Raw genomic sequence first — 12,041 nt, 5'->3', positions numbered from 1 at the left:
TTTAATCGTTTTTTGTTTGGAAAAAAAAATCAAAAAACATGTCTTTTAATCGCCCTTTTCTTTCTTTCCTTTTTTTTCCTTTCCAAAAAAAAAATAAAAAGTCTTTTATCGTTCTTTGTGCGTTTTTTCGCAAAACAAAAAAAGAAAAAAAAACCACGCGTGGCAGGCGCTACTCTCGAAGTTGCACTTTCCACCTTAGCGCAAGACGGAAAATTGCGCACGATATTGTTTTCGATTATGATGATTCATTTACGTACTTTATAATCGAACTAATGACATTACTTCTCATAAGGTTCGTCATTAGAAATTCGCATCTCTTGATAGGGCGTCATCAATATTCTCATTCTTAAACATGCCTATTTTCATGGTCGTCATCTTTTAGTTGTAATTAATCAACCTTGACTTAAGAGCATAATTTATTTACCTCTGTTATAGTTTAAAAAGAAAATCCGAGAACCTTACTTGGGATGATTGCTTCACCAAAAAAAAAAAAAAAGGAAAAAAGGAAAAAAATGGAACGAAGAAAAAAAAATCAAGGAATCGTTCTTAAAAAAAAAAAAAAAAAAAAAGAGTATGATACAAAAATATTATTATCCTAAAAAAAAGAGAGAGAAAATAATGAATGATAAAACCAAGAAAATGATTTACTCATTTCTTGGATTTTACTTTCGGAGGCAATCATTCTTTTTAAACAAATAGTAATTATCCTTTAAAGATGAGCAATATGAGAATCATAATTTTAAAAAATCGATAAAGATCTCTATTGCAATCTAAATGATCAACAAATACCGTATTTCTAGTATATTTGATCATTTTAAGGAGTGTACTAAGGTTGACTAATATTTCTAAAAATTTGATGAGCATGTCAATCCATCTTTCCCTTTTTTTCTCTTCTCCTTTTTTCGAAAACAATTCACTTCAAGTAAAATCCTTAGATGATTACCTTGTTGAAGTCAACACAAATCATGACATTCTATTATTGATTGTTTGTGAATTTTTTGACATTTTTATCAATAAACTTGCTTATAGTGAATTCGTATTACAAGGAGTAAAAAAAACAATCATTTTGACTTTTGATCGTTGTTTGAATGCTTGGCAGAAAAGGTTTAAGTGAACGCGCTCAATTTCTCGTGATACACATTACTAGATCATCTTCCACATTCGCATACTAGTCCAATCATGGGTGACAAAGCAGTATCGGAGAAACTTAGAGAGGAACTCCAAAACCCAAAGGTCCTACGAGAAGAAGAAGCCCAAATGAAGGCTCATAAAAAAGTAGAAAAGGCTAAAATAAAAGCAGAGAAAGAAAAAGAAAAAATTCTGCAAGAAAAAGCAAGTGCCAAAAGAGTAGAGGCCTTGGAGAAACTTGTCCTTCGAGCTGGCTTAGGGATTAAGTATTTCAATTATGAGCTTGCACCACAACCTAGTGGGAAGACTCTCCCAGAAAAGTTCTTGACTATGGATTTACCAACCTTTAAGGTTACAGACAATCCTATGACTCACTTAATGAGTTTTATTGGAAGTATGGCATTGAAAGGGGTTGCGCATAGCTTATATCCATGTACTTTTCCTCTTTCATTAGACCTAACTGCTAGATCATGGTTTTATAACCTCTATGCAAAACAAACTTCCACTTGGAGTGACGTTGTAGATGTGTTTTTAGCCTAATATGGAGACAACATCGAGCTCACAACTACCTTGCGCGATCTTGAATTGCTTAAGCAAGAGGAAGAAGAAGGCTTTATTGACTTCTTTTCCAGGTGGTAATCAAAGGTTGCTCTTCTTTCACAAAGACCTCCGGATCATGAACTTCTCCCAAAGTTCACAGACAATATGTGTCCACCATACAAGTGACATTTACAATACCTTGGTTTAGACACATTTCAGAAAGTCTATACTGTTGGAACATTAATTGAAAGAGACTTGATAAATGAAAGCATGAATCATATAGATGGACTAGATTTTTAGAGAGGATTTCACTTACGTTTGAAATGGACAAAGCTCGAAGACGCAATCTTAAGAAGTGGTCAACAATTCAAGGTGTAGCACCCTATGTCTTGTTTTGTTTCTTTTGTTTTCTTTATGATGGACTAAGAGATTCATGCTGTCGAATCTACTTATTATGTACTCTCATTAATTAATGAATAAAAATTATATTTTCAAGTACGTCTATCTTGTTCTCTCTCTTTGTTGTTATTAGCTCAAATAAATAAAATATATACATGCAAACAGGCAATATCAAAAAAGGCATACATACTCAACACTTTAAGAATCTTGATGAGCTTTGGCTTACAAGATGTATTGAATGAAAAGAGGCCCATCTTTTGGCCCACTAAAAAGAGATATGATGATTACACCAACACAGTAGGCAACTTGAAAATCCACGTAGATAATCCCATGTTAATAACCCTAGAACAATCTGTCTTTTGCTAGCCCTTTTGAGCTTCGTCAATGGAGCCTTACTTATTCAACCTAAATTATTCCAAACCTTGGGATGGGAATGGTGCAAAGAGATACAAATGAAAAATTGGGGGAACGAAACATAAGAGGGGGACATAAAGTTAGTCTAAACCCCAAAAAGGAAAGATCGAATGCAAAATCGTTCTAAACCCAAAACCAAACTTGTCAAAGATAAAAAAGAAAAAAAAGAAAGAGAAAGAAGACAAGGAAAAGGCACCTAATGTACGAGTTTTCACACACAAAGTAGAAAGGTTTTAATTTGAGAAGCACCAAAAGTAAGGGATTAAGGTAGTATACTTGAGCCTGTCCATTTTTCATAACCTTGAGCCTAGCCACGTTACAATCCTGGAAAGGCTCTCCTTGAGGTAGACCATAATCATGTACCACAAAAATCATCATTTTACGAAAATATGGCCCACCTTCGGCCTTTGCACATATGGACCTACTTGATCCGTGCCATTTATGGCACCTTTAGGCTATGTTTTCTTTATATTTCTATGCTCATTTTTAGTCGTTTGTGTCGTGTTTATAGATAATAATGCTCGATTTGGGTTATTTTGTGTTAGTTTAGAGAAATGCATGCTTTTAATGGTTTTCTTATCATTTTATTCATTTCTCGGCTATTTCTCTCGCTTCTCCGTTTCTTTGTGTTGTTTGTAGGTACGTCGCGGGCCATATGCATGGAAATTGAAAATAGCACCCACTAGCATCAACATGCACTTTTCGGAATTGAATTTGAGTTTGAAACAAAGGAAAACGAAGGATTGCAAAGTTTCAAATAGGACCTTTGTTCATTGTTTCAGCCATATCTCAAGTTCTACAACTCGGATTGATGTGATTCAAGTTGGGTTAAAAACTAGACTTAAAGAGCTTTCCAATGATAGGTCGCACGCCCTCATACGACATATAGATTAAGAGTTACAGCCTTCCGAAGTTAGCCCTGAACTTCTGCCGCGGGCGCGGGCTACAGTACCCGCGGGCGCGGGGTTGCTGCAGCTCCAAAACTGCCGTTTTTGGGCAGTAAGCACCCGCGGTTGTCCCGAGGGCTCCCCGAGGGCGCGGGCCTTGGCCCCGCGGGCGCGGGCTTGGGCCGCGGGCGCGGCTATCGGGGTTTCCGTCTTCCTCCGCGGGCGCGGCCGAGTTCTCCGCGGGCGCGGGTTTCCGGGTCTTTAACGATTTTTAAGCTTCTTTTCTTCTTTTGTTTATATAGTTTTTTGTTTCCTTTTTTCTTGATTCATGTAATTCCTTAGTTTTAGAATAGTTTTCTCTCTCTTAGGTTGAGAGCTTCTCTCTCTAGTTTAGGCTAGCTTAGGAGTAGTTTTAGAGAGAGAAAGTGAAGAATTTCAATGGTGATTGAGAGATTGAAGATGCAAGTGTGACAATTGTGTTGGAGATCATCTTAATTATCAATGAGCATTTCTAAACTCTATCTCATTCAATTGCTTTGTTTAATTTGATGTTTGTTTGGTTTGATTTTGATATTTGATGTTTGATTAGAGTAATTGTTCTTGATATTTTGTTGATTCTTGTTCTCTATAGTTGATAGTAGATTTGATGATGATGTTTCTTGAGTAGTTTACTTGCTAGGGTGTGGGTAAACATGTGTGGTTGATGGATTGAGGTTGATTTGGGAATTTGAGTAGTTCTTGTGTTGTGATTAAATTGATTCATAGAGGTTTGCAAGTTGCATAAGTTTGATTAGAGTAGCTAACCATGATTTCTAGCATTGATTGCATGATTGAATTGATTGACATGACCACTTGATATCGGTTTGATCATAATTAGTTGAGTATTTGATTATGTTTCTTCATATTGTTTAGCACTAGAGAAATCTATGTTAGAGAGTGTGAGGATGATTAGTTTAATGCCCCTAATTGCTCCTACTATTTGTCTTTGCATTGCTTGGATTGCTTGACTCCCTAATTAGCTTGATTATCATGAATGCATGTTGATCCCCACTCCCTAGTGTTTCATTTGTTTGGTTCTTGATTTAGGAAGTAGAATAATTTTACCTTTCACTTTAAACTTCGACCTAGCTTAGGCGTTAATTAGAAATACTTGAACATAACCGTTCCTAGTGGTTCGACCCTTGACTTACCTCTATACTTGTATTTAGGTAGTTGAGTGATTATAAATTTGTTTGACCGTAGGGAGGATTAGTTCAACGACATAGTTTTCCCCACGTCGAAATGGCGCCGTTGCCGGGGAACGGTGTCTATGTTTGAGTTTTTTTTTAATTGCTTGAGTCTAGGTCTTTGTGTAAACTTTTCTTTTATTTCTTTTTGTTTGCTTTATAAAAATGGCATGTCTCTCATTTTGACAATGAGCCCTTTTGTGAATATTTAAATAGACTAGAGGGATTTCTTGATTGTAATTGTTGTAGCCTTTGGGAAGCTTGTGAGATTTGTTATTTTGGTTTGAATGAGCAAACTAGGGAAGAAGTTGAATGCATGTATAATGGTGAATTTAGAGCATTGTCAATTGATGATGCTTGGGATTTCTATGTTTGGTTTGCTAGGGATGTTTATAATAGGGGTAATCATGATCCTAATATTTATATGCAATGTGTTGATTCTTCTAATATTAGCATGATTTCCAATGATTTGTCACATGATCCCATTAGTGAACCTAGAACACATGATTTCAACTCTACTTCCCCTTTTGTTCATAATGATGAAGTACATGCTCAAGTTGATGCTAATGGTGTGTTTCAATATTCTTCATTATTTACTATGCCTTCTTGTGATGTGCTTCATTCCCTTAATGATGAATCTCATGTTCTTGATTGTGCCCCCGCTCCCCAATGTGATGTATATGCTCATGATCTTAATTTTGATTCTTCCAATCTTGGTTGTACCTCTTCTTCTCTTGTTGAGCCTCAACCTTCTACATCTTTTAAATCTCTTGTTGATATATTTGAGTCTCAAATTAGGCACATTGAGCTTGATGATAATCTTGGGACTAGTAAGGAGATGATTCTTCAATCTATGAGAGGTCAATTAGAGATAATGAAAAAGAATGAGGAGCGTCTTGAGGAGGGAAAGAAAAGAAAAGATGAGATAGAAAGCCAATTGTCATCCTTGATGCTTGTTTGTGAAAAATCTCAATTTGATGTGTGTGTTGAGGATGATGATGATGATCATTTTGAACAACCAAGAGTGTGTGAGGATCCTATTGTTGAGCATATGAGTGAAGGAAAGGGAGTTGAGAGTGATGATGATTATGATGATTTTGTGAGTCTAAACTCCTCTTCCTTGGTTAATTATGATGAGTCTCAAGTGTATGAATGTGACTCTTCTATACATGAGTGTTTGGACTTGTTTGAGGTTATGTCCAATGTGTTTATTGAGAGTCAAATGAAAACCCATAGCCTTCTAAGTGAGTTCATTGATGATGCTTCATGGGAGAGAGATGATTTTGAGTTATATTTGCATCCATTCATGCATGGTTTTGAGGACTTAGGTTTTGAGTTTGTGGAAGGAAAGGTTGTTTATTGTGGTGCAAAGAAGGATGAGGTTGATTCCTTTGGAGTTTTTGAGCTTGAGGGAGATGTCGATTGTGAGAGGACTTCATTTGATGACTCTATGATTGATTTTCATGCCCTCATTGGCGATGTGAGACCTTGTGTTGAGGGAGTCGCGATCCCTTTGCCTATTTCTCATACCCCTTTTTCTCAAAGGTTTGACCACATCCCCTATTGCCCAATTTTTCTCCCTTCCTTTGTTGATAAACCTATTGGGGACTCCCTTGTCTATGATGATCTTAATTTCCCTCATTCGTCTATTGTTGAGGAAAAGGGTGATGTTGCCACCTAAAAATATTTTTGTGAGGAGGTTTTGCCTTTTTCTTTTTCTTTCCATTCTTTTATTCCCCCTTCTTCTTCTTCTTCTTCTTCTTATTTTCTTGTTTTTCCTTTTGATCCCTCTTCTTCTTTCTTTTGGCATCTCCCTTCTCACTTGCGTGCAACGTTCTTGTTGCACGTTCTTATCCCGTCATTTGCCTACCTTTTATCATATGAAATGTGTAGTAGTGCATTTGACAAGCTCTTGCGTGCGTTGAATTATTATTTTCTAGAGCGGTCATGCTTGGACCTTAAGCAAGCCTTTCTCGGGAAGTAACCCGTGTTTTATTGCTTTCATTTTATTTTCTTTTTAGAATAGATTTTATCTCATGGAAATATTTGTGTGCCTTTTTCTAGGTACATGAGTTGATATACTTTGGTGCTTCAATATTGATTAAGAATCAAGGAAGGTTGACTCCTATTTTTGCTAGCATAAGGAAGGCAAGTTCGACACTAGAGGTTGTTAGCCTTGAAAGGGTAAAATTGGGTCATTTGCGAGTATTTACACCCACCTAATATCCGGTAATATCCTACCTCGCTCTTCCTCTAGTGGATGATGCCATGTTGGACATATGTTGGTTTGTTGGATTGATCTCCTTGTTTTCCCTTCCCATGGATTTTTGGTTTATGTTTGAGTGTAATGTCTTATTCAAGCTTGGGGGAGGGTATTCTATCATGTTTGGTGGGATGTTGATTCATATATGCTATGCACCTTTGTATATGCTTTTCCATGTTCTTATATTTTGAAAAAACTCCAAAAAGATTTTTGTTTTTATCAAGGAAAATTTGCAATGTGTTTTGTTTTGTTCTTGCTTTGGACATAATAACATTTGGACTTATATAATTGAATGTTTTTCTTCCTAAATGGTAGTGGTATGCACGGTTTGAAATTACGTTTGGTTGATTCTAGGATAAAGCATGCTAAGGTAGTTGTCTAGAACTAGGGGGATCATGAAGCAGGATTCTACTTGTTTGTGGCATGTTTGGTTGTTGCTCCCTATCTTCGATTTGACAACCTTAGTGAGTTTTTGCTACAACCATGTGAGATTTATATTTGTTCAAGCTTTCATCATACTCTTGCATGAGCGGCATGGATCCTTGACTTTGCAAGCCTAATCTATAAAGCTTGATGTATGATTCTTAAACCCGAGACCGAGCTATCTAGGGAGGACAAAGGCACCTTTTTCGGGGTGGTATTTTTCATTTTTAGGTTAGTTTGATTCATATTTGTTTTTGGGTTCCATTTGCCTTCTTGCAATCATTTGAGCCTATTTCCTTATTTTCAAGCCACATCTTTAGATCTTTGGCCTTTTGTTTCATTTTCTTTCTTTTCTTGTTTTTGTGATGCAAATTGATCATATTTGATGGAGTTTGTGGTGGTGAAGTTGGATGTTTGGTTTTTATGAGTGCAAGATTGTGTTAAGTTTTCTTTGTGAATAATGGAAAGTGTTTGAGTAAAAGCCGTCCTTAATCATAAAAGGCATGGACTAATAAATTGCATTATAGAAAAAGCCGTCCGAATTTAGCAAAAGGCGAGGACATTGCAAGTTTAAGTAAAAAAAGAAAAAAATTGAAAAAGTGAGAATTCAAAAATATTTTGATGTATTCTTTTCTCCTTCTAAGCATTGAGGACAATGCTTCATTTAAGCTTGGGGGAGAAGCGTTTACGCTTTTTGTATATATTTCTTGTGAGTATAGCTTCAAATAAGCTTGGGGGTGTTGCTTTTGTTTGGTGATTTCTTGATCGTGTTGTTAAGGATTGATCACCCTTTTGCTTCACTTTTTAGGAAAACCGCCAAATTTTAAAAATTTTACTCTTTATGCCTTACGTTACAACCTTAGGGAAAGACCTTTCGACCTAGAAAGTTGAGTCACTATTCGGGGGAGGGAATCATGAGTCATTGCCTAAGGAAAGGGGATGCGAAGTCAAGATGTCGAGTAGCCTAAAATTTTGATCTTTTTCCGGTTCCTTCGCGGAATCTATGAGATGCTCACTAAGGGGAGATATGAGATTAGTAGGGGGAACGCGGTAAGACCGTTTGGGATGAAAGTGGAGTGTGATAACTAGTTCATATGCTTAGCATATTTATGTTTCAATCAACCTTAGGTATCTTATAGCGTGCACTCCCTTACTTGTTTAGAAAAATTTGCATTCACTTGTGGTGGTACATTTGCAAAAGTCCTCTCATGAACATTTGTTTGCTTTTCTTGTATTTTGTTTTCTTTTTCATGCTTTGCCTTGTTTGTATTATTATGAGAGTTATGGGTAAACTCTTAGGATACCCTTACGAGAGCACCACTCGTCCTCTAGGGCGATCTAGGGGTTTAAATGGCTTGTCTTTAGTTGCTAAAATTGACCGTGATTCCTACGAAAGTGAGTTAGTATATATTCCCATCTTCTCTAGTTTTCTCGTTTCTTTCTTTGCTTGAATAATGTCATCATTTTTCCCTTGTGCTGGATTTTGTTTTGCTCGAGGACGAGCAAAAGTTTAGCTTGGGGGAATTTGATCCGTGCCATTTATGGCACCTTTGGGCTATGTTTTCTTTATATTTCTATGCTCATTTTTAGTCGTTTGTGTCGTGTTTATAGATAATAATGCTCGATTTGGGTTATTTTGTGTTAGTTTAGAGAAATGCATGCTTTTAATGGTTTTCTTATCATTTTATTCATTTCTCGGCTATTTCTCTCGCTTCTCCGTTTCTTTGTGTTGTTTGTAGGTACGTCGCGGGCCATATGCATGGAAATTGAAAATAGCACCCACTAGCATCAATATGCACTTTTCGGAATTGAATTTGAGTTTGAAACAAAGGAAAACGAAGGATTGCAAAGTTTCAAATAGGATCTTTGTTCATTGTTTCAGCCATATCTCAAGTTCTACAACTCGGATTGATGTGATTCAAGTTGGGTTGGAAACTAGACTTAAAGAGCTTTCCAATGATAGGTCGCACACCCTCATACGATTTATAGATTGAGAGTTACAGCCTTCCAAAGTTAGCCCTGAACTTCTGCCGCGGGCGCGGGCTACAGTACCCGCGGGCGCGGGGTTGCTGCAGCTCCAAAACTGCCGTTTTTGGGCAGTAAGCACCCGCGGTTGTCCCGAGGGCTCCCCGAGGGCGCGGGCCTTGGCCCCGCGGGCGCGGGCTTGGGCTGCGGGCGCGGCTATCATGGTTTCCGTCTTCCTCCGCGGGCGCGGCCGAGTTCTCCGCGGGGGCGGGTTTCCGGGTCTTTAACGATTTTTAAGCTTCTTTTCTTCTTTTGTTTATATAGTTTTTTGTTTCCTTTTTTCTTGATTCATGTAATTCCTTAGTTTTAGAATAGTTTTCTCTCTCTTAGGTTGAGAGCTTCTCTCTCTAGTTTAGGCTAGCTTAGGAGTAGTTTTAGAGAGAGAACGTGAAGAATTTCAATGGTGATTGAGAGATTGAAGATGCAAGTGTGACAATTGTGTTGGAGATCATCTTAATTATCAATGAGCATTTCTAAACTCTATCTCATTCAATTGCTTTGTTTAATTTGATGTTTGTTTGGTTTGATTTTGATATTTGATGTTTGATTAGAGTAATTGTTCTTGATATTTTGTTGATTCTTGTTCTCTATAGTTGATAGTAGATTTGATGATGATGTTTCTTGAGTAGTTTACTTGCTAGGGTGTGGGTAAACATGTGTGGTTGATGGATTGAGGTTGATTTGGGAATTTGAGTAGTTCTTGTGTTGTGATTAAATTGATTCATAGAGGTTTGCAAGTTGCATAAGTTTGATTAGAGTAGCTAACCATGATTTCTAGCATTGATTGCATGATTGAATTGATTGACATGACCACTTGATATCGGTTTGATCATAATTAGTTGAGTATTTGATTATGTTTCTTCATATTGTTTAGCACTAGAGAAATCTATGTTAGAGAGTGTGAGGATGATTAGTTTAATGCCCCTAATTGCTCCTACTATTTGTCTTTGCATTGCTTGGATTGCTTGACTCCCTAATTAGCTTGATTATCATGAATGCATGTTGATCCCCACTCCCTAGTGTTTCATTTGTTTGGTTCTTGATTTAGGAAGTAGAATAATGTTACCTTTCACTTTAAACTTCGACCTAGCTTAGGCGTTAATTAGAAATACTTGAACATAACCGTTCCTAGTGGTTCGACCCTTGACTTACCTCTATACTTGTATTTAGGTAGTTGAGTGATTATAAATTTGTTTGACCGTAGGGAGGATTAGTTCAACGACATAGTTTTCCCCACGTCACTACTATTGAGTAGTTAAGCCCCAACATAAAATGCATGAAGTGTTGAGTAAATGATTACAAAATCATATAAAAAAAAAATTCAAACAATTTGGATGATTTGATAGCCATTGGCTTGATTACATCATTTTAGTAAAGCAATCCAATCAAACTAAATTTGATGTTTTCCATATCCTTTGCCAAGAAAAATGAGATGACTATCACTTTAACAAACAATCATCTTATTTTCTTTTAATAATAGGGCTATTTATTACTAAGGTGATTCAATTTCTATATACATTGCCTAGAAAGAAAACGAGTTAATACAGTAAATTGATTTGATATATCGACAGCCTTGACGTCAACTTTAGATGTCTTTTACAACTCTTGAGCATTGGTCTTCTCACTTATCATGAGCAACTAATATGTCCGCATGTGTGGGATATCTTCATCCTCTCTAAGCAAGGAACATTAATTGAACATGATCACTACATGAAAAAATGATCGTTATCGCTATTACTCGTATACCTCACTGCCAAGTCATCACGATGATTCAACTATTAAGTCGATAATCCTTGCTTTTCGAAAACATGTCTAAACCTTTTCTATATTCTTCTATGGGAAAGTTGGATTCCTCTTCCTTTTTTTTTTATGCAAATCCATTTTTTTTGTTCATTTCTTTTTTAGGGGGGTAAGTCGGGATGATCCCTCCCATTGACAAACTAAAATTCCAAAAATGGTAACAAATTTTTGCTCCATGGAGGCTCAAACAAGCAAGGACATCCTTACTTCCCTCTATTTACATATTTGAACACACTAATTATGTTAAAAAATCAACGTCATGCAAAGATTATTACGAACCATCATAATAACTTTAAATGTCAAATGGAAGAACATTACTTCCTACTTGATCAAACAATTCATGATAAACATTTGCAAAATCCCAAAAATTGGAAATACAAATCTTGGGACTCTAAATAAACATGAGAAACATCCTCTAGCATATGTATACATGAATTCCAAAAGCCACCTAAGTCTACACTTAGGGGCTACGAAACTATAGGTCTCAACCTAACTTTCGTTTTGAAATGAGATCATTGGAGAGTGATTTGAATGATTTTATAAACTATTCTAACACTCCATCAAACCTAAGTTTAATAATATTCATTCTCATACTACGGTGCTTATTTAATTGGAAGAACTTCAGTTTCAATTAGCAAAATATAACAATGATGACAAACACTAAAAAGAAAAACATAAGCAAAATTAGATATACAAAAGTTTGTTCACATTTTCATAGCTTTGTTGAAATAAGTTGCAAATTACAACTTACCTTCATCAATCTTGGACAAAAAAGTCACACTCAATTATGAGCTAGACTTTTCTTTCCATTTTGGGTCCAGTTTCGAAAATAACATGATTATGTATTTTGCTTACTAGATTAAGTTGCTTCATTTTATTTTCAAAACAAACTCTTATTAAATTTATTGGACCCTCTCCAAATTTTGAATTCTAGTT

This window comes from Chenopodium album, chromosome 14, assembly GCF_948465745.1.
Source record: "Chenopodium album chromosome 14, dcCheAlbu1.1, whole genome shotgun sequence".
NCBI lineage: Eukaryota > Viridiplantae > Streptophyta > Magnoliopsida > Caryophyllales > Amaranthaceae > Chenopodium > Chenopodium album.
Note: the sequence above shows the minus strand (reverse complement) of the source record.